The sequence below is a fragment of the Leptosomus discolor genome, chromosome 4 (genome assembly GCF_034619465.1).
Source record: "Leptosomus discolor isolate bLepDis1 chromosome 4, bLepDis1.hap2, whole genome shotgun sequence".
NCBI lineage: Eukaryota > Metazoa > Chordata > Aves > Leptosomiformes > Leptosomidae > Leptosomus > Leptosomus discolor.
The window spans coordinates 29,249,764-29,275,735 of NC_141394.1; positions in this window are offsets into that span (position 1 = coordinate 29,249,764).

Consider the following 25,972-nt stretch of genomic DNA (forward strand, 5'->3'; position numbering starts at 1 on the left):
AAAGGTAACAGAAAAACAGAAGAATGAAAGGGATTCAGTTGTTAACGTTGAAAAAGAAAATCCCAAATACTGCACTGTTTCACGAGCAGGAATCTAGAGAAACTCAAAAGATGAAAGGAGTACATCCTGACTTAAATTTTAATGATTCAGATTGGACTCTAATGTGAACTATATTTCCGCACTTGTAATGAAAGGCATTTAGTAACTAGAATGATAATTAACTGATAGTTAACATTAAAACAGAGAAGAAAAAACAACAAAGAATATCCAGAGCAGTGGGACAAAGATACAGGTACAGGGAAAATGGTTTTCTAATGGCTCTTGGGTTATGACTTTTCTATGCAACACCCACTTCAGCAGCCTGGAATTAGGGATAGTTTGCTGTTACCTGACTGGACACAGGGGGAGGAGAGAGCACTTGAGAGATGTGGTCCCCTTCAGACACGGACAAAAGGGGGTTTACAGCTGCAAAAAGGTTTGAGTATGTCATTTCTAAAATATAAGACATTCAGAAATGTGTCTCATGATTCCTATATCTACACATGTGTGGCTGTGAGACCATTTTTACCCTCCTGAAAAAGGCATGCAGTTTAACTTTCCAGAACCTACTTTTTATCAAAAATCCATACGCATTTATCACAAACAAGGGAGAAAACTATTTGGCAGTTTCATATCAAATGTCAGTACACAACTAAAATTCTGGCTGTGCTGATGTCAGTGGGAGCTGTGTTATCAACTTCAATGAAACCAGAATTTTGCTTTATATATTCACATCTTATCTCCCTGCAGAAGTGAGGGCTGGAAGGAAGGAAGTTGAGTTACGAGAAATGAAAAATAAACAAAAAGCAGCATAGGCCAGATGATGAGAGAGCAGGTTATTTTAAATGGAGTGAGAGGCAAAGAAATAAGAAAAAAAGAATAGAAATAAGATTAGGTAAAGGAAGGCTGAGAGGAGTAGAAGGAATGAAAAAGATTATAAAAGAATTTCCTGATAGTAGTCATAATAGTAAGTTGAAAAGTTTAGGATCTTTGATCAGCATGGTAAAATGTTCTTTCTGTCCAGTGTCAGGATAGCAACAGACACAGCCATTACATTGGAGTTACTCAAAGGACTCTGTCATTTAATGAAATGTGCGGTTTGAATTGGGAGGCCGGGAGGAACAGAGCAGGGAGCATTCTGAGCAACCGTCTCTTTGTAACTCCAATAATGTTCTTCACTTGCCTCCTATAACATGCTAGGAAGCTAGAGGTGTTTTCTAATACTTCACTGAAGAACCCACTGCCAGCTGAAAACTATATATTAAGAATTTTTGATTCATGAAAAGAAGGGGAAAGCACAATTCTTCCATCTTTTTGTTTTTTTCCTTTGTTTCCTCTTCACGTATTTTTATGGTAGTCATGGTGGCTGAGTGGCACAGGCGGATTTATAGGCACCTTTTATTAGTGATTAGTGTCATTTGGGAAAAAAAGAGACAAATTTTTGAGAGAGCATAGGGGAAAAAAAAAAGTCCTTATGTAACCAGAAGCTTGTCTAGTTTCTTGTCTGGAAGGTGTCCATTCTGTTTTTAGGAACTTGATGTCCTCTCCCCCATACCTGCTTTTAATGGAGATATAGGGAAAAAACCTGTTACGAAAAAGAAAACCCAAACAAAAAACTAAAAAACGAGACGCTTCATCTTCCCTACCTGCACAATTAGTCACTGTGATTTCATGGTGCCAGAGCTGTTCTTTACCTCAGCAAAGGCTGACAATCACCAGCAAGAAACATAAACTATATTTTAATGCCCAGGAATTTTTTTGTTATTATTTTTAAGATGCATGATAAAGCTCTCTGTAGAGGGAGGTTTGTCATACGATTTGTTAATACCTACACTTCTAATGTAAAAATGAGCCATGAAAAGTTTGTGGAAATGAGATATAAGTAAACTTGACTAAAAGGTATGTTGCAAAGCACAGGATATTTTGGTCGTCATCGATGCTATGTTTAGCAAATTACTGTCATATTACTTTTAATGGTAACTGCTGAACACCAAAATAAGAGCTGTTTATAATTTCATAAGCTCAAGAGCTCTCCCATGGGTTGCACCTATGCTGTAGGTTTTGGACTTTTCTGGGTATTTTTAATTAAGTATACAATATAATAGTGTTAAGTGTTATGCCTCTCTTAAAAACTATTAATTTCATCTTTGAATCCAGGGCAGTTTAACTAAAACTTAGATCCTAGTCTTAGATTTTTTTGAGGGGGGAAAAAAAAGAGAACTTGTGTGTTACTTTTATGAATATCAAGGGAAAATCTTTAATCTAAGATCTAGCAAACAGTGTTTTTGACTTATCAAAACCAGTATTTTTTTCATAATTATTTTTTGTGTCCTAAAACTTTCTCACACGGAGCAATGCCGTTTCATATGGTTAATTTTAAAAAATACACTGAGTGCCATGTTAGAGCAGGAATCCACAATGGACGTGTTTTAAAATAACAGAAAAAGAACCTTAAATAATCTTTTGGATTTGCAAGGATAAAGTGACTGAAATGTTCTCTTGGGAGGATTATTAAGTAATGCTAAATATCTTAACAGAAATGACTCTTTTTATTGTGTGGAGCATTAATGATTTTCATGTCATTAATATGGATTATCTTCTGTGTGAGATGGATGCTATAATTGTCAGTATTTAGGAACTTAACATGTAACGTAAATCAAGCTTGTAACATGAATCAAGAACATTTTGCCATCAAGAAACAGCCTTTACAGATGGAAGGTGCTATATGGTAACTGTCACAAAGATGCTGATTACTCTTATTAACGTATTGCACTTGCCTTAAATCAATGTTTATTTGCTTAATAATTTAGTTGGTTATTTTTGCCATAATTTCTTCTTCAGCAAAAGTTATTCCATTATTTCCAATCTGTCCTTGGTACACTTGATGATGTTTACTGTCATAACAGGCAAATATATCAAATGAAAACATTTAGCTTTGTACAGAAATGCCTTCGATCACAGTGGGAAATATATTTTGTTCCATACTTCCTGCCACCAGAACTAGTGCAGACATCGATGCACAAGTACTTAAGCTTTTTTTCCTTTTCCTGCCAAATGTCATGACACAATATATAGCCTAAAAATTATCTTGGTTTTAAACAGAAAATACTTTTATTGGCTGGCGTAACTGAACAACCTCAAACTCTGGGAAGATTTAGACCCTGATTGTAACCAAAAGCCATTTCTATAGGAGAGCTTTGCGAAAGACAGACATCAAAGGTCAAAAATCTAGATCTAAACATTACGACCAGCTGTAGTCATGGTAATGTGAGACGATTTACGGAGTTTTTCAAAGCAATTCATCTATCCAAAATTCCTAACAGCATACTTCTAGCTGTTGAAGTACATTCTGGACCTCTGACAGTGATTCATTTGCCTGGGGTGAAAACTGCATTCACATGAGGCGTCAGCTCCAAGAAGCAGTGTGTTTACCCTTGCGGTATGGTACGTGGTATGGTATGAATTCTGAATCGTCACCTGTCCTGGCCAGGGTCTAGCTGGGGGATGCTTCCTACAAGCTGGTCAGGCTTAGAGTTGCTTTCTGTTGCCTTTAAATCACCTTCACACTGTGACTTTGCTTAGCTAATGAATATTTTAACCTAAAGAACTGTGTGGAGATACTGTTATTTCCAATAGCTAGAACAAAATCTTCAATTCTTATTGCCATTAAACCCAAAAGTTAATGGCAAAAAGGTACTTTGGGAAGTACAAATTCAAGATTTGAAACTTTAGTTGCATTTATGTAAATTTGCTTCTGAAACACTTAAAAATTTCCTTGAAAGGTTAGAGAGACCTAGAGACAGCAAATTATTTTAAATCTTATATAATCCACAAGATGAGGTAGGCTTTTTGCCAGAAAATTTTTTTTTCCCCTTTCCATAAAAATGTCCTGCTACCGTTGAAGCGTAGCATTGCATAGATGCTGAATTGTTAGAACAAATTGTAAAAGAGCAAAAGTTGTTGTAGGAAATAAACATACACTGAGAAGACTATAAAATGTTTAATAGAGATACTGTTGCAATTGTACTTAATGGTTCTTAAATAATAGTGCAAACATTACAGTACCTCTGAGTCTTGAAAAATATGCATTACATTAAATTGTCTTTTGTAATCACTTGGGACATAATGATTTCTTCTACGCAGTTTTTATTATGAATAAAATGAATTGCAGCTTACTGCTTTAGTCCTTTAATTTCAGAAAGGCAGATGAGGGACCAGCTACACACTACATGTAAAACACAAATCCTTCCATTTGCTTAAATTCCACCTTGGCGTAAAGTGTATGTCACTCAAAGAAGTAGTGTAATGCTGTAGAAATACTGCAGTACCATAAACGTTGTAATACATTGTGAACAAGTGCTTTAAAGTACTTCAGTAACTTTAAAGTGTAATCTGAGAGAATGAAAAATGAGATGTTTTACTGTGCTATGTTACAATGATTTAACTCATCACCCTAAATACTTTCATACTCGTAAGAATTGTTTGAGCATCTAGAATGATGACATGGCAATATATCTATTTAAAATCACATTTGCTATATGGATGCTTTCTGAAATTTTTTGGGAGAAGTGCTGTACATATAATGTGAAGAGCCTAATATAAAAAATAACCATCTGTTTTGTTTACTTCATCTTCTTCTTGCCTTCTTTTTAGTACTAAGAAATGCATGGTCCTGTTCTATAAGTGCCCTGGTCATTTCACTTCCTTACAAGCACAGTGGCGCCATTATTTCCCAGAATCCAAAGAGCTGTGCATCATGGCCGAACACTGGGTTGACCTACTTGGACAGCAGGCTAGTCCTATGTATGAAAGAAATGCTCATGCCATGAAGGTGCTAATAGCTGAAATATTCTCTTTGTCGCTCAGCTTAGTCTAAGATCGTGCTACTTGGCTTCACTGGACAGACATTATCTGAAAGACTCTGCTATGGAGCATGCAGGCTCCTCTGTTGGCGTATGGCATATGCTGGTCTGGTCATTCTTGGTAATTACCCAGTGTCTTACCTTTCCAGAAATTTTGCCTGATCTCTGGGCATGCCAGTTGTGACTCCTTCTGGTGGAAACTCAGCACTTTGGTGAAATGTTCCTCATGTCATTCAGACTAAAATTTCTTTGAACTGCTTTTTTAAGTAAAGTATTTTTTTACTGCTCAGACTTCTAGTTTGGCTGATTACCAACTTTCAAGGTTAGTTTTTCTCCCCAAAGTATCTTCTGCTGAATATATATAATCAGGAGAAAAGTTACACTGTATTTACAATGGATTCAGATTTCTGCATGTGAAAGTAGTTCATCTTAGCTTTCCATATGCTTGCTAGTTAAAGACATTTTAAAGTGGTACTATACACTGAATCACAGGTTGTGTACAAACCTTTTTTGAAACCATGTGATGGTATATGCCTAAATGATTTCTGTTGTCAAAATGACAAGAACTTTCACTCTATGTAAAACCTTTACCTGTTGTATAAATCAGTACATAAATATGTACAAAATTGTGTTTAGATATAATGAACTTCTGAAACTTTTTCTAATATTCTTGAGTGTTAGAAGGAATGGCAATGGTAAAATCTCTATTGTCTAATCAGTTTATAGAATTTGTCTCTGAAACTGCTGCAACCATTAAAATTTTTAACAGCAAGGGAGAATATGCTTGTTTTTCCAGTTATAACCCTAAGTTTTCAAATTTCTGTTGAAGAAAAGCACTCTTTGGAAGCCCTTTCAAAGTTCATTATTATTTCTTAACATTTTAAAAATTCTTAAAAGGCATAATACAACATAACTTCATTAGGCTGTTTTCTAAATCAAACAATAAAGAAGTTGCAATTGTATGTTAAAAGCTGTTCTGATTTCCTATAACCATTCTCCTCCAAACAGGAGAAAAAACAACAGAAAATGAAAAAAAAAAAACCCAAACCCCAACACATTTAAAATTCTGAATCTGTATGCTTTTCAGTTCTGGGTTCCTTTTGGAATTTTTGTATCTTATACCTACAAATTCTGGCAGACTGCAACAAGAAAAATAGACACCTTTTATGAAAGATCTCAGAGCTATCACTAGGCTTAAAAACCACTCTACTACATTTTGCATGGCTCGTATTTTGCCTCGGCTCATATTTTGCCTCAATCTTTTGTACTACTAACTTCGTATTTTAAATACAAAAGCAAGAGAATATAAAAAAAGAGAAGGAAAAAAATGTAGTCAAGCAGGAATATGTTTGAGAAAAACAGTAAATGACTGATAAGCATAACTGTTCTGGGAAATAGCATAAGGAATTTGAGATACGGAGGAGGAGAAGAATAAGTTTAACTGCAGAGTATGAACAGAAAAGTGTCTGGGAGGATCATTCAGAAAGGGTACTAGACTAGCAAAACATGTCTATCACTGCTCTATACAGCACAATACCTGAAGACTGAATAGAAGCTGTGTACTAAATAAGTTATAGTCATACTCTATGACTGTATATATACATGCATAAGAAAAAAAATGCTTAGACTTTCTGTACCATACACAAAAGGTACCTTTTGATTGGGATAACCTCCAAATCTTGTTAATGTAAAAAGTCTTGTTAATTTTATAACAAATATTAGATCCCCTGATGCGTATTTGAAAACTCCCAGGCACATGAGCAACCATGGGTGAGCCATGGATTATCTCTGCATAGAAGAGCGCTCTGTTTTATTTTTCCTTTAAGTAACTGTTTTATGACTGTTAGATTTCTAGGTATTGGGTAAAGGCTGTCTGTCTGCTCTTTTGCATACTCAATCATATAAATTCTTATTGCTGAGGATATTGCTTGCTGTTCTGAGTGTTTCTGCTCATAGTTACAGGCTTTGGCTCTAAGCTTCTGGTTGATAGTAATTCCAGTGCTCTACCTGTGTATTCAAGGAGGGGATGGATGATGTCCACGTTAATAACTTCATACACTTTCTGTGTATTCCTGCTTAAGTAACCTTAGCATATTCGTAAAGAGAACACTATGGGCCAGATACTGCCTTGTACAGCGCATGCCTTATCCTACAGTGCAGAAGTGGAGAGCTTTCAGAATGCCTCAAAACATTGGCCCGTTTAGTTCTCTCATGAGAGAATACCTTGTTTTCTATTTAAGAGATACCTCTCTATCCTTGCGCCCACATTTGAGGAAAATCCAAGATTGGGGCTTGATTCACAGTTCTAGGTTTTAAAATAGCTGTAAGCTCTTCTGCTATGTTGGAGGCACTGACAATGTTACAGGATGCTGTTAACAGCACAGAGTTGCACCATTTGTAATGAATGTATGCTTTCTGTCAGACATTCAAATATGCATAATTGCTTTTGGGAAAAACACAAGTTCTCTTTTGAAAAAAAAAAAAAGAGAGAGTTGCTTTACTAATGAACTGATGTCTGCAAAAAATTTCTTGTAATGTCTTTGGTAGATAACACTGACATGTTACAAATGGTTGGACCACACTTGGTGCAGTCCAGGTGAATCGGGTCACTATTACGACATTTATGAGCTACTCGGTTAAACTTCACAGATACGTAGCATGCATAAATGCGAAAAGTCATATACATATATAAATTCCAAATAGAGAGGTCATTTTTCTTCTCAGACCACCAGTTTCCTTTGGTGGCCCCCAAAGCCTACAATATATTTTACTTTGTAACTGTGGCAGTGCAATAATTCTCAAGTTGAACCTTTTCAGGGAACACAGCTTAAGTTTCACCAGCAGCACGAAGTATCTGACTGAAAGACAAATCATGTTCTTCTGGAGATGGGATGCATGCTGTGTAATTCTGAGTTCAGTGTCTAGGGTCTAGGGGGGGATGACAAGTTTAATAAATTCCTTTCCAGAGGCAGCTTTTTTTCTGCTGCCTGGAGTTACAATAAAAGTTTTGTTCACATGCTAAAGACAATTCTTTAGAAATTGCACAGAACTTAATTGTTAAAATCAAATAAAAAATGCTAATCATTTTTTTTACTGCTCTCCTGGTAGCCCACGCTGATTTAAAAGCTTGCATTGTTGTCATGAAAAAGGAGAAGTCTTTACTATGTTTAGTAAAAGAAAAAAAAGAGATGGTTTTACTAATGTTTAGAAACTGTGAGAGTGAAATACAAACAGAATATTAAGGTATTAATGTGTGAAAGAGGAAAGTTATCATTACATTTAAAATGCATTCTGGTGATTTGTAGATCCATATCTTTGCAGCTCACTCAGCCCTTAAATTGACTGTCATACTGTATGCATCATGTGCTATCTATTCAGTAAAAATTGTGAAAGGATGACATGATAATGCTTGTGAGTTGTATTATCCTATGTACTCTGAATCTATTTATTTTGCCTATTCAAAATTTATAATATTGCAGGTTTTTTTTTTTTTTTTTTTTTTTTTTTTTATAACACTTTAACTAGTTTGTCCCAGAACACTGAAAGACTGTGCAAGCATACGGAGAACCATTTGTGTACAAGAGGCAATTACTCTTTTTTACTGGGATTGTTTCAATATTGTGAGTTACAGAGCTTGCAGACATCAGCTGCCCTTCCATGAAAATAACTCTTATTTAAAATGCAACAAGAAAGCTACCTGAAAACATATTTCACTCCTTCCTTCTGTTATTCATTTGGCCTTGATCCAGCTTACATATAAATTGAATTGGTTGTTTTCAAGTAATTTATTTCTGATCATATTTGTGTGCCTGACTGACAATAACAGTTTTCTTGCCTGATAATAACTGTAACTTGCTTATGCTCACTGCTGTCCTGGAAGATAAAGTTGTGACTGGACTTGATTTATCCACGAGCAGTTGTACCTTCCTGAACTAAGGGATCTGTGCCTGGTTTATATATTAATTGTATATTAACATTAACCATATATTAATGCTCAGAGCAAGGATCTTTTGGAATATTTTACAGCAAAATCAGAGGCATCCATCATTGTCATTCAGCCCTGTGTGAATAAATATTTTGTGATACCACAACTTTGAGAATGTAGGCTTGTAAGTTTCTGCATACCTTAAGAGTTTTTGTGTGCATTGGACTCATGTTATGTAGCTGGATTTAAGCACAGATGCTAGAGAAGTGTTGATAGCAGAAATCTTGTTTTTCCAAGAAAACAAAAAAAATGCTTTTTGCAGAGTGTTTGATTGCAGTGAATATTTGTGGTGAAGTAGTACAAGCTTTACTGAAGGTAGAATGACAAATTTAATCTTTTTTTTTTTTTTTTCTTTTTTGGAGGTAACATGTAAAACATAGCTGTTAGAAGAATTGGTTTATTACTAAATTATTACATGAAAAATTTGGAACATTCTTTTTTATTGATGAGAAAGATGTTTCTTTTGTTTGCGCTGTTACTTTAATCTGTTTAATGAGGTAAAGCATTAAAATTAAGCTAGTGGCTTGGCATCAGTTGGAAAAACAAAGCAAGTTTCTGAGATATAATATCAATACAGAAATGATCTTCTAATACTGCTTGTGACTTTAGAGGGGAAAATAAATTGTAAAATTTTACAGGCTTGTAAGAAGACATGAGTGAGGATTCACTTTCTAGCTTTTTACTGTAGTGTTAATTATTGGCTATGGTCAGCAATTACTGCATGAGTATGTTCAATGATTTGCAAATAGTACAGCAAGTCAAGTTCTGTCCCACAGAATACTTTCATTTAAACTCTTTCCATCCTATTTTACTAAAATACCGTACACTTATGTCCAGTCTGAGATCCCTTCAGGGCTAGTATTTTTTTTTTTCGTGACCATAAGCATTTTGAGATTAAATATGGGGACACAGCAGTTTGAGCTGAAATTTCTAGGAATTAGTGGTATTCTTCAAAGCAGAACATCTGCTACAATTCCATTTTTTTCTTGAGGCTGATTCCTGGGGTGGACTGTTACCTTAAACCATCAGGTTTTCACTAGTTAAGAATTTTTAAAAATGTTTTCCTTAGTATACATAGTAAGCATTTCCTGAAAAATAACTGCATCTTTTAAAAGCTTTATGGCTTTAATTGCTTTCCTTATTTAATAATAGCTTGTTAATTTTCTTGTTTATGTGGGAAGAAAGGGAAGATGCAGACAATGTGGTTTAATTGTGCCACAACATCATTAACTTATCTGGGAACACCACTGGGAAATGAATCATGCAGTGTGGGCCATCATTCTTTCATTGTTTACTTGTGTTTGCTCAGGGATTATGCTGCCAGTATTCTTCCTACTAACTTTGCTTGAAGTAGTTCCTGAGACCCTGCTGTATTAGGGTTAAGATGCTCGTCGTTTCCTAGTTCTCCAAGAAAAGAGATTGTCTTCCTGTTGTAACAAATCACAAAGGTTTTGGCTTCCTTGTTACTCAAAATTTCCAACTCGTTTATGAGAGAGCTCGACGCTCTTATTAAGTAAAAATTTAACTCGCCACTTGCCAGGAAGCAACAATTTAGTTGTCCCTTCTCTACCTTCTTATCTTACAAAGCAGAATACAATCAGTTGTGAAAACAGTATTTCCATTCCAGTAGCAATTTTGAAGTCCCAAAGAAAACTAAATCAGCGCCCAGGCCACATACGGTCCTACTGTCACCAATGGATGTAGGATTAGAAATGCTGATTTGTCAGGAGCATTATATGTGATGGCAGGCACATCTGCAGTGAACTGTAACAAGTCCCCTTGCCACCACTGTACATCTTCCAGGTGTGTTCAGTAGAAGTTCCTGACATCTGCTGACAGCTTCTCTTTCCAGTGATGTATCTCATGGTACTTGTTACAGATGGTCCTCCCATTAATTTTGTGATTTTTCTCTTTAAATGTGATATCATCTAAAACTTTTCATGATACTCAGTGATGATGATTGTTTTGTAAGCTAGCGTATTTTAAAAATGATAGTTATTAATTTTATAGATGTGCAACCTGGATAGTATTATGCTTGTTCTAGAAGGGAAAAACATGAAGTAAAGTGTTTTTTGTGAAACTGGCACAGCTGGAATGCCAAATGGAACAATTTCAGAAACATCCCGTATTAACATTGTAGTAGAGTGCTTTTTGAAGGGCATTAAATGAACATGCAGTCTAATACTGCATATGACATTCTCTTATTTCTCTAGAGAATTAAGTACTCAATGTGATGTATTCTTTTTTTAACTATAGTTCTGCATGTGTTTATTAGAGAAGACAATTTTAAGAAGCATAAACCAGACAGCTCTTCAATCAGAAAGTGGTGAGCTTTATGATGTTTCATTCCTCTGCAGGTTTTTTCCATATCTTTGGACCAGATGAGCACTTTCGTTTTTCCCAGAGGACTTTTGCCTTGGTGAAAACGACATTCTGAGCCTTAAGAACTCATGTAATTTTGGGTAGCATTCCTGATGTTCAGAACCTAGGCTCTGACTGTCCTGAAGTTAAAACCCAAGAATATATTATAAGCTGTGGTATTCAAAGTGTCCTAAAAAATGCTGTCCTGATCTGTAGAGATGTCACATTGCTGAATGACTGAAGTTTTGTCTAATTGAGACATGCTGTCCTGGTGCTCAGAGGTGGACTTTTAACTAACTAGATGTGAGATTAAATACTACTTGTGAATGCTGTTACGTGAAGATTTACTAGCAGTGATAAACCCAGCACTTCTAACAGGGAACCTAGCTAACTAACGGCAGTTGCATGTCTTCTTGTAGGGCTCGATCTCTGAAAGTGTAAGGCCCAGTCTTTTGGGAACTGGCCCTGGGGGTGATTTTTTGTTCTGAAGAGAACAAAATCTGTTTATATAAATTTTATAAACATGCAGGTTTCTGTCTGGCTTCTTGGTTACAAACTAGAAGTTCCTGGCTACCCAAAACTGTAGTGTGTGTGCTGGAAAGATACTGTCTCAGAAGAATGGTGCTTTTCGAATGTAAACCAACTCTAAGGAATACTGCTATTAACATATATACCCGCATCCAACCTGAAGCTACCTACATACAAGCTAGGATTATGTGACTGCTGTTCTTACTGTTTCTCTGAGGTGCTGGATTTTTTGGTGTTTCTGGGTAGCTGATTTGCATTTGGAATTAGTCTAGATAGGGAAATACATCTGCTTGTACCTTATCTATAGGATAAGTTCTCTAGCAAAATGGCAGGTGTGAGCTCATCTGCTTCCAACATATTTACAGAGAAGCAAAGCTGGTGCCTATGATCTCCCAAAAGATAATGCTAAGAATTTTTAGGGTTTTACACTCACTATGAGAGAAATGAATGGCTGAACTAGGTTGAGAAATGGATGTGTTTATGAACCATTCATTTTCTTGTATATATGTAAGAAGAAAGGCAAGATGTGAATGAGGGTGGGGAACAGCTTTCCAAGTACCTTCTTGTTAAATTTGAAAGACTCAAGTGGATTTCAGTTTACACTCTTTCAGGACATAATCCTATCAGTACTAAATCCAGACCAGATGCTCATTTCAGGAGAGCGGTGTTTCTATTTCTTTTAATTAATGCTCTTCAGCTCCTCTTTTTGAAGCCTGAAGCCCTGAAGCCTTCCTAGTCTTCTCAAGAGAATCCGCTAAGTTTGTACCTTGAAGGAGAGAATAAGATTATTTTCTGGCTCTTGTTCTGTGAAAGTGTTGCTTCTGCAGAGTTCTGGCTCTTCATACCTTGAATTTTTTAATTATCCCCCAATCCTTCCTATCTTCTATGACATTAAGAGACAAGATTGTCTACTCTTAGTTTCAGGAAGTTGTAACTGAGAAGCATATTTACATACCCTGCAAAAGATTCACTGCTTCCGGCAGCGCAGCACTATGCAGTCAGTAAGGGAGGAGAGAATCTGTTAATGCAGAGCCAACAGTTGTGATACAAACATCATTTATTTCCTCATATACATAGAAAACCACAAATTTACAATAAAATTGCAGTATGTGTGGTCAATATTGATTAGATATTTCTGTCTTCAGGTAACCATTTTCCTGAAAAGATGTGTCCATTTGCGAGATAAAGCGTATTATCTAAAATAAACTAGTGGTATTTATAGGTATTCATTTATTGAACAGAAGGGGAAAGCAGTTAGAAAAAAATTACCTCAATTGAGTTTGAAAACACATTGGACCAAATTTAACTTTCTGTTTATATAAATCAAGGCTAATGAGGAAGGCACTCACCTGTACCTGAAGGTCAGATTCACATTGGTTTTAACTGCAAAGGCAGTGGGGTAATAAATATTAATACAATGTAGCTTCTGTTTAAATTGTTAAAAATTTCATTGAGGAAAATGTTTAACACAATTTATATGTCAAATATCAAAGCATTTTCCTTTTATTTTTGTTTTATTTTTGTATCCATAAAGATAGCAAACCCTAGGACTTAATTTCAGAGAGGTTACTGATTGTATATTCCTGATTTTTCATGGGCTGATTTTTCATTGAGCTCATTTTAACAAGAATGTAGAATGAAAACTCAGAGGACCAAAGAAAGGTCTTATTCTAGATTCACAGTTCACTGACAGTCTGAATATTAACTTATTCCTCTCACAGTAGTTCAGGTCAGTTCAGGTTAGACAAAGCACTTCCTTGTCTGTAGTCTCTTGAGAGTTAAAAAATGCATTAAAATACTGGTTCTGATTAATATTAAAACACTGGAATAAAAATGCTCTTGGTATTTGTGTCAGTAATTTTCAGTTGTAAGTTTTTATTCACTGTTTCCCATATTAGATCAATGTTTAAGACCAAATTCCAAAATTACGGACATCATTGGAAATGGACATCATCCACTCTGAACTTCTCAATCCACCTCATATGAAGCTTTGATCAGAGAGAGCAGTTAAAATTGCTTGTTCATGTAAATCTTTCATACTTTCATAAGTTTGTCTCAAATTTCTCGGTCATACGCAGCAGTAATACAATTCGTTGTGTTTAAGTTTAATTATACTCCAAGCTGATTTCATGCAGGCAACAACAGAGCATATTTGTTTTGTCTTACTAATATAATTACCTCACTTGTGCCATCTGCAAAATAAATTCAGGGATACTTGCCCAGTTTTTAAAATATCTGCAGATCCTTGGTTGTAAGATGCAGTATGATTTTTGGGTTGTGTTGTCTAGCTTTAAAATTATTCTCAGCCATACCATTTCGATTTTGTTACTTACTACAAGGACAGAAATAAAATAAAGTGTCTAACAACGTTTTTGTTTGGTAGGCTCTTTACTTACTGACCCATTGCTTTATTTTGTGTTGGCTTTTTTTTTAATGCTGAGTAGAAGCAGATAACCACATTAAAATCGGGTCTTATGCCTGTTATTTTCTATCTCAGCCCAGTCATAAAATCCCAAATTTTTGACTTGAGCAGTGACAGCATGCTGCAGAAGATACATTTATCTTTCTGTAAACTGGATGCATTTTTATGTTCACTTCCAATGTTAATGAACTCCACTGTATACTCTGTAGCCCACAGAAGACTTGTAAAATTATCTCTAAATACTCAAGAACACTTGATAGTCTAACCAGCAGCAGAGTCTAGTCATTTAGTGCCATAAAAAGAATTAGTCTCGTTAAGTCAAAGGAAATTTGTCATTTTTAGAGTCTCTGAAGAGGTAATTTTGCGAATCAAGTTCACTAGAACTAGAAGTTTGAATTTAGTGTTAAGACTGAATGTTGACTGCCAGGCTATGCACCTGCAAAGGAGAGTTAATAAGTAACAGCTTTCAAAGGCTGGAGTGACACATTTAAATCTCAGGAGAAAAAAGTATGTGTGTACACAATAATTACATACTGGTTGTATACAATTAGAAATAAAAATAAAGTACTATAAAGAAGTAGGTGAGACTTTTTCAAGATGTACTTAATGCATAATAAACGCAATTTCAGTAAAATGGAGTTTGATTTGTACATAAAAAACAGTTAGCCTTTATTTTCATTTAAATTTCTAGAAAACATTAAAAATGAGAACACCTCGATGAATTTTGGTTGGGCTATGCTTTGTCTCTGAATTTTTAAGTGAAATGTAATGTATACTAAGCCATGGTTCTCCACAGAAGCATTGCCATTTCTAAAGATTTTGTATTCACAAACGCTGCACTTTGTACTTGGCTGCAATGGAAATGAACAACAGTAACAAAAAATCTCATATTCAACACAATTGCAGTTGACAAATGATCAATATGTTACACAGTCCAGCCCATATTTAGCAATGTGGCCTTGAATGAAAATTGGTGTAAAAAGTTGCTGATAGACAGACTACAGTAGTTCAAAGCTTAAAGTCTTCCCAATTAACATGTTGAAATAAATTCATAAGTATTTCCAAACCAGTTATTTGGTCCAACGCATATACAGCAGCTTACAGTATAATTCTGATTTCCTCTTGCTGTTCAATTAATATTCACAAATGGTGATATTATCTCCATTAGTTTGTGGGGTTTTTTTCTTCATTAGTGCTGTCTTTTTGGCTATCACCGGTGATCTTCCCTCCTTTCCACTTATTCCTCTTGTATTCTAAGCCTCACGTTTTTTTTATGCAGGCTTCCAGATTCCTTTCTGGGAACAAGTAACCATCAGTGCAGAGCTTTTGCTGTTTTAAGATTTCCTTCTTTTCCACTTACTTTTTTCCCCCCCCTTTTTATTGTTAACTACATTTCTTTCTCATTCTGCTTTCTAATCTCACTTCTTGCCTTTTCCTGGCCATCTTTTTAATGACATAATTGAAGTCCTCAGGAATACAATAGTGTCAGCCCTGGCTGTACTATGGCTTCATGATGCTTCTTTGGGATGAGAAGCACCCTGTGTTCCTCACTTACTTACTTCTGTGACAGTGCTTGCTTTTCGTCTGTCTCCCTTACTTCAATATTTCTATAGGGAACAGATGGTTCCCTAAAAACCTGGTTTAGGAATGCAGTCATTGAATAATGAACACCAAATATCTGAAATCATCAATATAAAGAAACATTTGCAAATGATATGGATGCTGAAATGTATTTTCATTAACTATTAATGGGAAAATTACAAATGACAATGAATGACATCATAGGTGTTTCACTGACAGAAAGAAGGCCTGCAAATATTAAATCATTGTTTACAATTACGTTTTGCAGACCATATTTCTGACTTGTGATTTGCAAGACTGTTTTAGCTTTCTCCAAAACTTGAAAAATTGAAAGTAATCTGTAAAGCTGTGTCTGCCTCAGTTTAGAATTCCTATCTAATGTTCTAGAAAGTTTTCAGAGGATTTTTTCCTGCCAAAACAGTGTAAAGTAGTTTAAGAGTAAAATAAAGAGAGCTTGAGAGTAAAAAGAATCAAGCTATTTTTTTTTTTCTTCATCCTCTGAATATCTTGTGTATATAACGTAGTAGTGCCATTTGATTTACCTGTAGTCATGTATTTATCTTTTTCAGTGCACTTCTCTTACCTGGCCATTTAACTGGCTGTTTAAGTACTATTTTGCCCTAGTGGTCTCTAGAAAGGTCTGCTGTAGCCTCTTAAGCTCATTCCCACCAATCCCTTTCCCACCTATACAATTCCTTTAATATTTTTTTAAAGAACATGACAATCCATTCAGAATGTCAATTCAGAACATTATTTAATCTATTATAACTCTTCCCCCCCTGCCCCTTTAAGTGTCTTTCCTTGAAATCTCTATTTGAAGCTATGATTTTCTCTGTAGTTCATTATAATTCTGGGATATGACATCTTTGTGACAAAAATGAAAATAACACCTGAAGAGCAGAGGTAGGCATTTGAAGTTTCTATAGAGACTTTAACTTCATCAACCTGAGAGCTCCTAATGTAAATGTGTATTGGCACAAGTACTCCTTATATACATTATTTGTGAAGCACTTGTGGAAATAAAAGGTACACTTAGGAGTAACATTCTGCAAAATTGAGCCCTTATTTAGTTTCATACATAATAAAGCCATTGTCAATTCTATGTTAATTTAATGAGTGTAATCATTTTGCGGTATACAGTCAGGAAATAATCTCGGTAGTTGATCTTAGTTAAGGAGTTTATTACAGGATATGAACTTATAAAAAAATTTACACCCAGATCAGAAATATTAAAATAAACTAAATTGCAAGCACAGTACATAGGTACGGTGTTTTATAGTAAAGATAGATGTTGAGTGATGGAGAAAAACAGTATCTGCTTCCAGGGCCTTAGAGCTGTGTGCATTTACAAACTATATTTATATATGCCTCTATTCACTTGTCAGTAAAGATGTAAAAATGTAGTATGTAAGTTTGTATATTGCCATGTATTATATGTTTGCATTAAAAGATTGCTAATTCAGTGGATACACTCTTTGCAATACTGTCTTTTTTTCCTGGCTTCGCATCCGTACTACCTTCAATTAAATAAGAGAGTTGCAAGTCTCCACTTGTTCTTTCATCAAAGGGTCTGTCACTCTACCAGTGTAAAATGTTGGAAGGCCATCAGCATCTTATCAGGCTAACCAGTAGAGGGGCTACAGGGAAAGACAATAGGGAGTGCCATAGGTGGTTGTCAGTACTAGCAGCTGTATTACTTTGCTGTCAGTAATGGGTAGCGGGAAGGCCATGGATTTGTTTTGTTTTGTTTCCAGAGTCCCAGTCATGAAAATGGAAGTTTGATTACAGACAGCCGTTTGAACGTGAAGAAATAAATGCTGTAAAACTGCTTGCTAGCAACCAGGCTTGAAAATGGCAAAATGGTGATAGTTAAAGCAGGGAGATATCTTTAAAGGAAGGATTAATAAGGAAGGTATCTTCAAATAAATTGAAAAACTTCAGAGATTGCTATGTATTCATGTGGCTGAGAAATATGAGACAAAAGCTGTTGTCATTTGTCCAGCAAAAAATTATGTTTTTTCACAGAGGTCTGAAAAACAGTATTAATTAAATCTTTTCCTCATATTCCTGAGATTTCTTTTCCTCCCACCTTTGGGGATTAAAAGATTTAATTGAATTTATTCTTTTTTACTTTTTTTTCCATTTTTTACTTAATACAGGCATTTTGCTTTATTGTAAATTCTTTTTACCACAAGCGTTTTGCATGCAAAAGAATTTTTAATGCTTTATTGTGCAACTGGATTCAATTTCTTCAGAGAATCATTGCATTTAATATAATCAATGATAGAGGCTAAGAAACATAACCTGACATAAACACATGGTGACTGAACACCGAGTGCTATTTGTTACTGTGTGTCTGTAGCAGTTGATCCTCTGTAAAAAGTAGAAATGGAACCAGATATTCAAGGGACAGAATAGATCAGAGGATGGGTAATGTAATCCTTTTCTCCTCCAGGTCACTGGTTAATATCTGTCTCAGGTTGGCAGTGACTAAAATTCATTACCATCTAATGGCTGGTCAGTGGCCTATGTAAAATGAGTTGCTGATCTTAGTCAAGTTACTACTGGAAAGGTGTGCATATCAAAGAAACACCATAACTGGCACCTTGTCTGATTGATAATCCTTTTTATGGGGCCAAGCATTCGATTGTCAGAGAGATGAGGCTTTGTTCCTAGCATGCTCTAAAGGTTTGCTGTTTCTTCTTAACAGTGGAGGTATTTCCATTTTAGAGCAAATAAAAAAACCCTTGTATGTAATGTTTTAGTGTTGTATGTGTGACCTCTGGGCCATGCTGTTACTGTCTTGACTACTTCAATTTGAGAGAAAAATGTGAATGTACACTCACAGCTTATAGCCTTTAAAGAAATGCCTTAGGGAGGTAGGAAGGATGCTTAGGGCATAATACTGCAGTACTTTGCCACTTCATACTTTGCAGATCTCTGCTCCTACATAATCCTGCAGTGACTAAATCATGTCTTTCCCTAACTTCTCCATTTTTTTTCATGTCTTCAATGTTCTGACAAAAAATCTACTAATCTTTCCAGTTTTCTCATGTTTCCTTCAGACACAATTACTGTTTTGAGTATTCTCCTAAAGCTTGTGCTGTTGGAGTACTCTCCTCTTCTTTTTTTATTTCCCCTTCTCAACTGTAAAATTTGAGGGTGATTTGCTGGAGATACCTCTACCATTTGTAGTTGAATTACATATTTCTACTTTTAATTACTGTACGTACATAGAGAGGCATAGCCATAATGGAAAAAGCTGATAAGCTATATGGAGACAGCAAGGCAGCATGCTGATATACTCAGGTCTGAGTTCATTTCACAGGCATGTCTAGAAATTGCAGGACAGTAGGAGGCTTTAACGATACTGCAAAAGTGGACTTTCCTCTGTTGGACAGGAAAGTTTCACACACCATTTTTCACTCTTTTTCACTAGTCTATTGCTGGCAGACTATATTTTGCTTTCCCTTCTCATGGGGAAAGTCACCATGAGAACAGCACTTATCTGAAAGGTGTCTTACAGTGTTTGTAGATTATGTTTTAATTCTGGTAAAGAATGTCCAGACAATGCCGGCTAAGGAAAGGTCTTGACTATCAGTCCTGGGTATCAGCAGTTTCCAGAATGCTTTAACTTTATATTCTAAGCCTAAAAGGTATGCTCACTTTAAAGTTGTTTGATTCCACACCTATATAATCTTTTAACTAGGTGGTCAATCAAAGTAGTAAGTAAATATGAGGAATTAAAAAGTTTTTAAAAATCTGAACCATAAATACAAAATTTTTTTTTTTCTTGGAAAGTAATATTTTCCAAAGTACTACTTTTTCTGTGTCTTTTTTTTGTTTTTCTTTTTCACTTTTCCTTTGAAAAAAGCATCATTCTTCTTTATCATTTGTTCTAGCCTATAAAAACCCACTGGCTCATGCCTGAAGCATCACCTCTAACATTCAAGGTTTTCAAAGAGGATTCCTGTGCCAGGGTCCTGAATACATATTTAGATACATAAATATATGGTATCTGAGTTTTAGAAATACTAAGCTTCTGCATTTTCCAGCACTATTTAAAAACCGACAATTTAAAATCCAGAGCAGCAGAGTATAACAAGTGATAAAACTTATTAGGATATGGTGAGCATTTTTTAGTGTTTCTCCCTACAGAAGCATTGGAAATGCGTGTGTGCACGCAATGGATATAGGTGTTCCCTTCTGTCCAGAATCTGGCTAAGGAATGATAAAATCAAAATTATTGTAGAGTTTTGTATTGTTTGTGCCAACTCCTGATCCAGCTGCTGTATTTATAAGATGGTACTTTTATGTTTGTATATCTACAGCTAAGCCTGTTGCTCAAGGACACTGGCCTCAAGAGAACATTTAATGTTACTTTACAGAATCCTGATGCCACTCAGACAGAGAGTACTTTTGCAAAAATGAGGCAGTCTGTCATGACACCCTCTGTGTCTACTTAGGAATCTGTGATGGTGAGTGTTGCTATATTGCTAGAAACATTCAAAATAGAGCAGTGAGGGCCTTTATTCTGTATGGTGGAGAAACAAGTAATGTACTCACAATTTCCCACCTGTGCATTCATCTATGCACTCAGAAGGAATGCACATATTGATCAAATATGTTTTAAAATTAATTTCAGAGCATGATCCTTTGCTCTTAGCTAAAACAAATTGTAATTTTTGCAGGGCTGGGTTAAAACATCTATTTAATTTCCATTTGTTTTCAAATATGTGCTTTCTTTCTGTGGATGTATGTTGGAGGAACTGAAAAGTTGTATACTGATGAAATGTAGATCACAGGCTTCTCTGCAGGCCAACGAAGTCTCAGTGTTGTATTCTGATACTCTATTATTACTTCATAATAATATATACTGTTATTATGAAGGCTATATTATTAGAAAAGCAGGCAAAAGAAACTGAAATTCAAGAAACATTTAATTTGAACCGGCTAAAATAACGTTAAAGAGTGTTCAGAAATCTGATTAATTTTTGTCTGAGGTTCCATGTTAGAAAATGTTGAGTTTAATACTTGCTTCCCAAACAACAAACTTTTATTCTAGTAGTGTCTGCTATGCAGCACACTATTAGGTTTTTTAAACTGCTTTAGACTGAAATATATCTTTCTTCTGCCTTATTAGAATCCTATGGGAAGGCAAAGGCATATCAAATCTATTTTTTCTACTTTTTTTCTCTTTCTCTTTTTTCTTTTTTTTTTTTTTTTCCTGGAGAATTTGAAGATATTGATGTGAGTTATGTCTTCTCTTCACCCAACTTAATTGGAAATATTTCCTTATTTACTTACTAATTTACAAAATTCTATTTTTTTAATTAAGGTAGCTTGGTTATCCCATGTTGTCTTTATTATTGCTAAAAATCCACATTGCATTTCCAGCTGATTCTGAGAGAAGAATGGAATTGCCTCTGTATTTTTTCATCTACTGTCTGCAAATCTTGGTGGCTATGAGCTGCAGTCAGCATCACTGGCCTGTCAGCTGAACCTCAAATTCATGTAACTTATTTTACTGGCATCAGGTGTATGCAACTCTGCATATTGAGGAACCACAAGAAAAGACAGTGAGCACTTGGGGTTTGTTAAAGGCTGAAAAAAAGTGTGAATAGGAGAAGTTGACTATGAGTTTAAGGTTCTGAATATCAAGTTATGTTGTGAATACATCCAAAGTGACCAATTAAACTTTAATCTTTTAAACTACAGTAAAGATTTTGTTTTAAATCTCTTCTTATAATTGTCTCACAGTTCCTTCAGCAGTAGTAGTAGTTCTGCTCAAAAATATTGACTGCAGGACACGTCATTCAAGTTAACATCTCTGCTTTGTGGGCCACTATATACATTCCACTAAATTTAGGCTGGCTAGTAATTGCAAGTAAAGATTTACAGGCAAGACTAATTCACATAGATCTTGATACGGTTCACTAATTACCTATAGTAGCTGGATAAATCTCTTGGATGCAATTTGACCTTAAAGAATTTTCTTTATAATGAGCTAGAGAGGATTTGAAAACATTTCTTCAATTAAGGTTAAGAAAAGTTAGATTTAGCGAATATTTTTTCTTTTTTTTCCTGTTTTACACAAAATTTAATCCAACATTAGTACATTACTGACAGAGACAAGCTGAAAACTCCTTTCAAAGGAGAAATTCCTTTCATGGTGATCTCCCCTAGATGCTCAAAATAGCTATTCTTTTAGCTTTCTGATAAAGCAAAACTGTTCTTACAAGATTTTTTCTCTGCTCTAAAATTTTTCAGTCTGACTAGACATCTGTTCTTCCTTACTTGACACCACACTCCTCTATTCTCACAGTACAAACAAAAATACAAGCGTTAGATTTTCTCCTAGTTCTTTTGTAAGCAACCAAGAAATGATCTAACTTTACAATTCTGCACAATACGGAAATATTTGCTCTCTATCTTCAGTATGGGGAATTAATTTACAGCCAGAATGACCCAAAAGAGCAGAAAAGTCTGTCATAAACATAAAAAAAGAAGAAAGGAAAACCTGTACTGTTCTTTCCATGGCTGAAATCTGTACAGCCTTTAAGCAGAGGAATTTCTTCATTTGTCCCTTCCCATAGAAGCCAGGAGGATGGTCCCCATCACTCCTAGACCCTCTGCAAGGGATTCCCATCTTGCAGAGCAGATTGAATTACCAAGCTTTCCATATCTGATTCTGTACTTCTGTGATTTATTTAGTCCCCATCTTCCCAACTTTCCTTGGAATTACGCTGATAACATTCATAAGTAGATTTTACTGTACTCAATTATGGTATCTCCTATATCCCTGGTGAAAAAAAACCCCACCCTCCACTTGTTCTGCTTCCCCACTCCCCCAAGAAGAGCCCCCAGCCAACTGAGAGCGCTCTGCTATTGTAGGAACCAGGATCTACAGCAGCATGGTTGGAGGTGAGGTCTACAAACACCATTACTTGGCTATAGGCAAAGGCTTTCTTACTATTAAACACATATCCCTGATGACAAATACAATCAAGGTGAAGGGAAAGGTACCTCCAAAAACAACTACAGATGTCATCCTCCTAAACTGGGCAAGCAGGGTAAAGCCAAAGGGGAGAATAGTGGAGTTATTACTTGCTGTTACTTGTTTCTTCCATCGTTTTTCTTAAAGAGGAGTAGAAATTAGAGATAGTAGAAAGCTATCGGTTGGGATGGTAGATAATGACAGCAGCAACCTTTACTACTGTGACATGCCAAGTAATGGCCTGCTATTGCTCTCAACTTTACGTCCAGCAGAGTTTTCCTTGTGTTTTACAAAATACTAAACTTAAAATATGTCATTGTATACTAAATAAAAATGGAATCAGGCTTCAGATGGCTTTTCATTTGTGCAATCCTCAGGATAGTGTCTGCTCAAATATTGGAATTTAAATAATTAAAACCCAAGCGAACAAACAAAATAAACCGTAGTAATTTGGATATCCAGGCAGTCTCTTTTCAGGATTTATCTCACAAATTTCCAGTACTGGAAAAATCTCAAAATGGTATTGCTGGAATAAGAATTCTAAGACTGCGAAAGCTATATGACATTTATCTCTAACTCTAATGTTTTCTATAATATTATATCTTCAAAGTATCATTGGCCCTATCCTTTCTCATTTTGATTTTTGGCATTAAAGCAAGTCCTAGATTTCACATGTGAGGAATTTTCTCTGATTCTCTTATTTAAAGAATACTGAAAGCTGTACCTCGGAAAGCTGCTCCCCGCCCCATATTATAAGAACACATACTAAATATTTACACTGAAAGCTAATAATTCACACCTTCTACAGTATTTTCTTTTAAGTAGGTAGCAATTGGAAAAAGTAATTGAGAATATTTCTCATGGAATAGACTGAGAGGATGACCTAGATAATGTAGCTTAATAAGTTTTCTCCATCTTTATTGTCACTGGTACCACTCCTTAGAGGGCTTGGATGCATTAGGACGAACAATCAAAAGCAAGAGAAAAAAAGCTTAACCATCTAACCATGAAAAAACATAGAGTCTTCTGGAATAAGGCCTACCCACAAAACAGATAGTAAGTGCTTACATATACCATGTAAATGATTGCTCTGTATCTTTTCATATTGATATTTGACCAGTGGGATGGAATCAAGAAAAGAAGAAGCCTTTAAAAAATAAGAACTTTGGAAAATGGAAAATATATTCATCTGTTAATTCTGACTAATAATTTTGAGTGCAGATGTAAAACTGATTTTATGTGGGTGCTGAATAGAGGTAAACTGCAGGTCTTAGCAAAACACTGAAAGCTAACTAACAATTAAAAAGCATTCTGTAATATATCATTGCAATGCTCAGCAATAACGTGTCTTAAATTCACTGTAATCGTTGATAACTCCTTTTTATCACAAGCTAATAAAGTCAGTGCTTAGCTACTAGAGTTCTTCCTACTACAAAGTCATTCTCAGAAATTGTAGCTCTGCAAAATTCATAGTGCAAAATGATTCATGAATTCCCTTCATTTAACCAGCACACTCACAATGGGAACAAAGCTCAGCAGTCACAGAAACATGTTTTGAAACATTTTTGGAAGTAGAGCATTGATGAAAATCATTTATCCTTTATCTCTAAAAGAAATAAAAGAGGTGTATGAAGATAAGTGCTGTATTTAAAAGGTAACTAAACAATACCCAGCATAGCACAGTCATCATCGTCTACTGGATATCTGTAGCTCTTAGGGTGAAAAATATTCTGATCAACCATTGGTTTGGAATAACTCATTTTGTATTTGTTCTGCTTCAGTAACCTGGAACATGTTTCTTTGAAGTGCTGAGCATACCTTGATTGTAAAGACTTCTGTTATATTAAACACCATAAAAAAGAAGCAAGACACAAAATTCTTAGTGCAGCAGGTCCCATTGGTGTTACTAATAGGATCTAGTGTTGTGATGTTGGAACAGAAAGTATTTGTCATAAAATCTGTGCTAAGACTTAAGGGACTTGTATGATCATCCCATTGATTTTAATAAGAGCCAGTATCAGTATATAAAATATTAGAATAATTAACTCCCATGCAGAATTAATAAATCATTGTAAAATTTAAATATCTCAGCTATTTCAGCGTTTTATTTCCAGAAAAGTATCCTGACTGACAATACTCAAAACAAGCTGACGGTGTGTTTTTTGTCAGCAGCAGTTTTCCCCCTTGCTGTGCTGACTGCATCTGAAAGTTCAGAATGGAACAGTGCAGGAGACACATTGCAAAAGGACAGTTAAAAAAAGAGAAAGAAATTACAAATGTAATTGACTGTTTCTTGCACATTTGTCTTTTGTGGCTAAAGTGATAAAAAAGCATGTGAGCATTGGTGGTAAATACACAGTAGTAGCAGGAGAAGATCCTTGAGATACTTTCATAAGCGCATGGCAGATGCAACCAAAATACCTATAGGAATCACAGTGCGTAATGGTCCACAACAATCTTGCTGTTCCCCGGTGACAAAACTGAGTAAGCGCTTCCCGAGTTGAGGTGACATTTAGGGTGGACTGGTCTTTACCCATTAACCTAGAGAGCTCTTCTAGGGTAAGAAATATGGCAGAGCACTCAGCAGCTAAGTGACCTTGCAGCTCTTCACATGGTAAATCAAAGTTTGATTTTCTTTGCCAAATAAGCATGTGGTCTCTCTGTACCTTCACTCTGTAGTTTTAAATCTGCAGGGGGAAATATGTGCATGCTGCAGTTGTACATATGAACAAGACACAGTGTATAGAAAGCATGCTGTAGGCAAAGCTTTGAATTTAATATGTGTGGGTTGAGAGTTGGAGCCCATGGTGCTGATTGTTTCCTCAGCAGATGCAACGCTTTTCAATTAAGTTTATAAGCAAGTATAACTTCTTGCATCATTAAAACTTCCCAAGGAGTTTCTCACTCCATGATGGTATACTGGATACCAGTTCAGACTGGATGCTAGACTTTAAATTCCTCAGCGGTTGCCTTCCCTTTTCTTTTTTTTTTTTCCCTTCTCACTACGTTTTTTCTGCTTCAGTTACACAGTTGGGTTTATAGCATGAATGAGAAAATTTCTTTTTATTAAGTCACAGCTACAACAGAATTTGTCTGAGGATTTTTCAGGTAATCCAACAGAGGAAGAGGAAGAACTTTCGTTCATTCTGTACTTTTTATCATCTGGACTTAAGAGGGTAGCATTTCTCTTTTTTTTT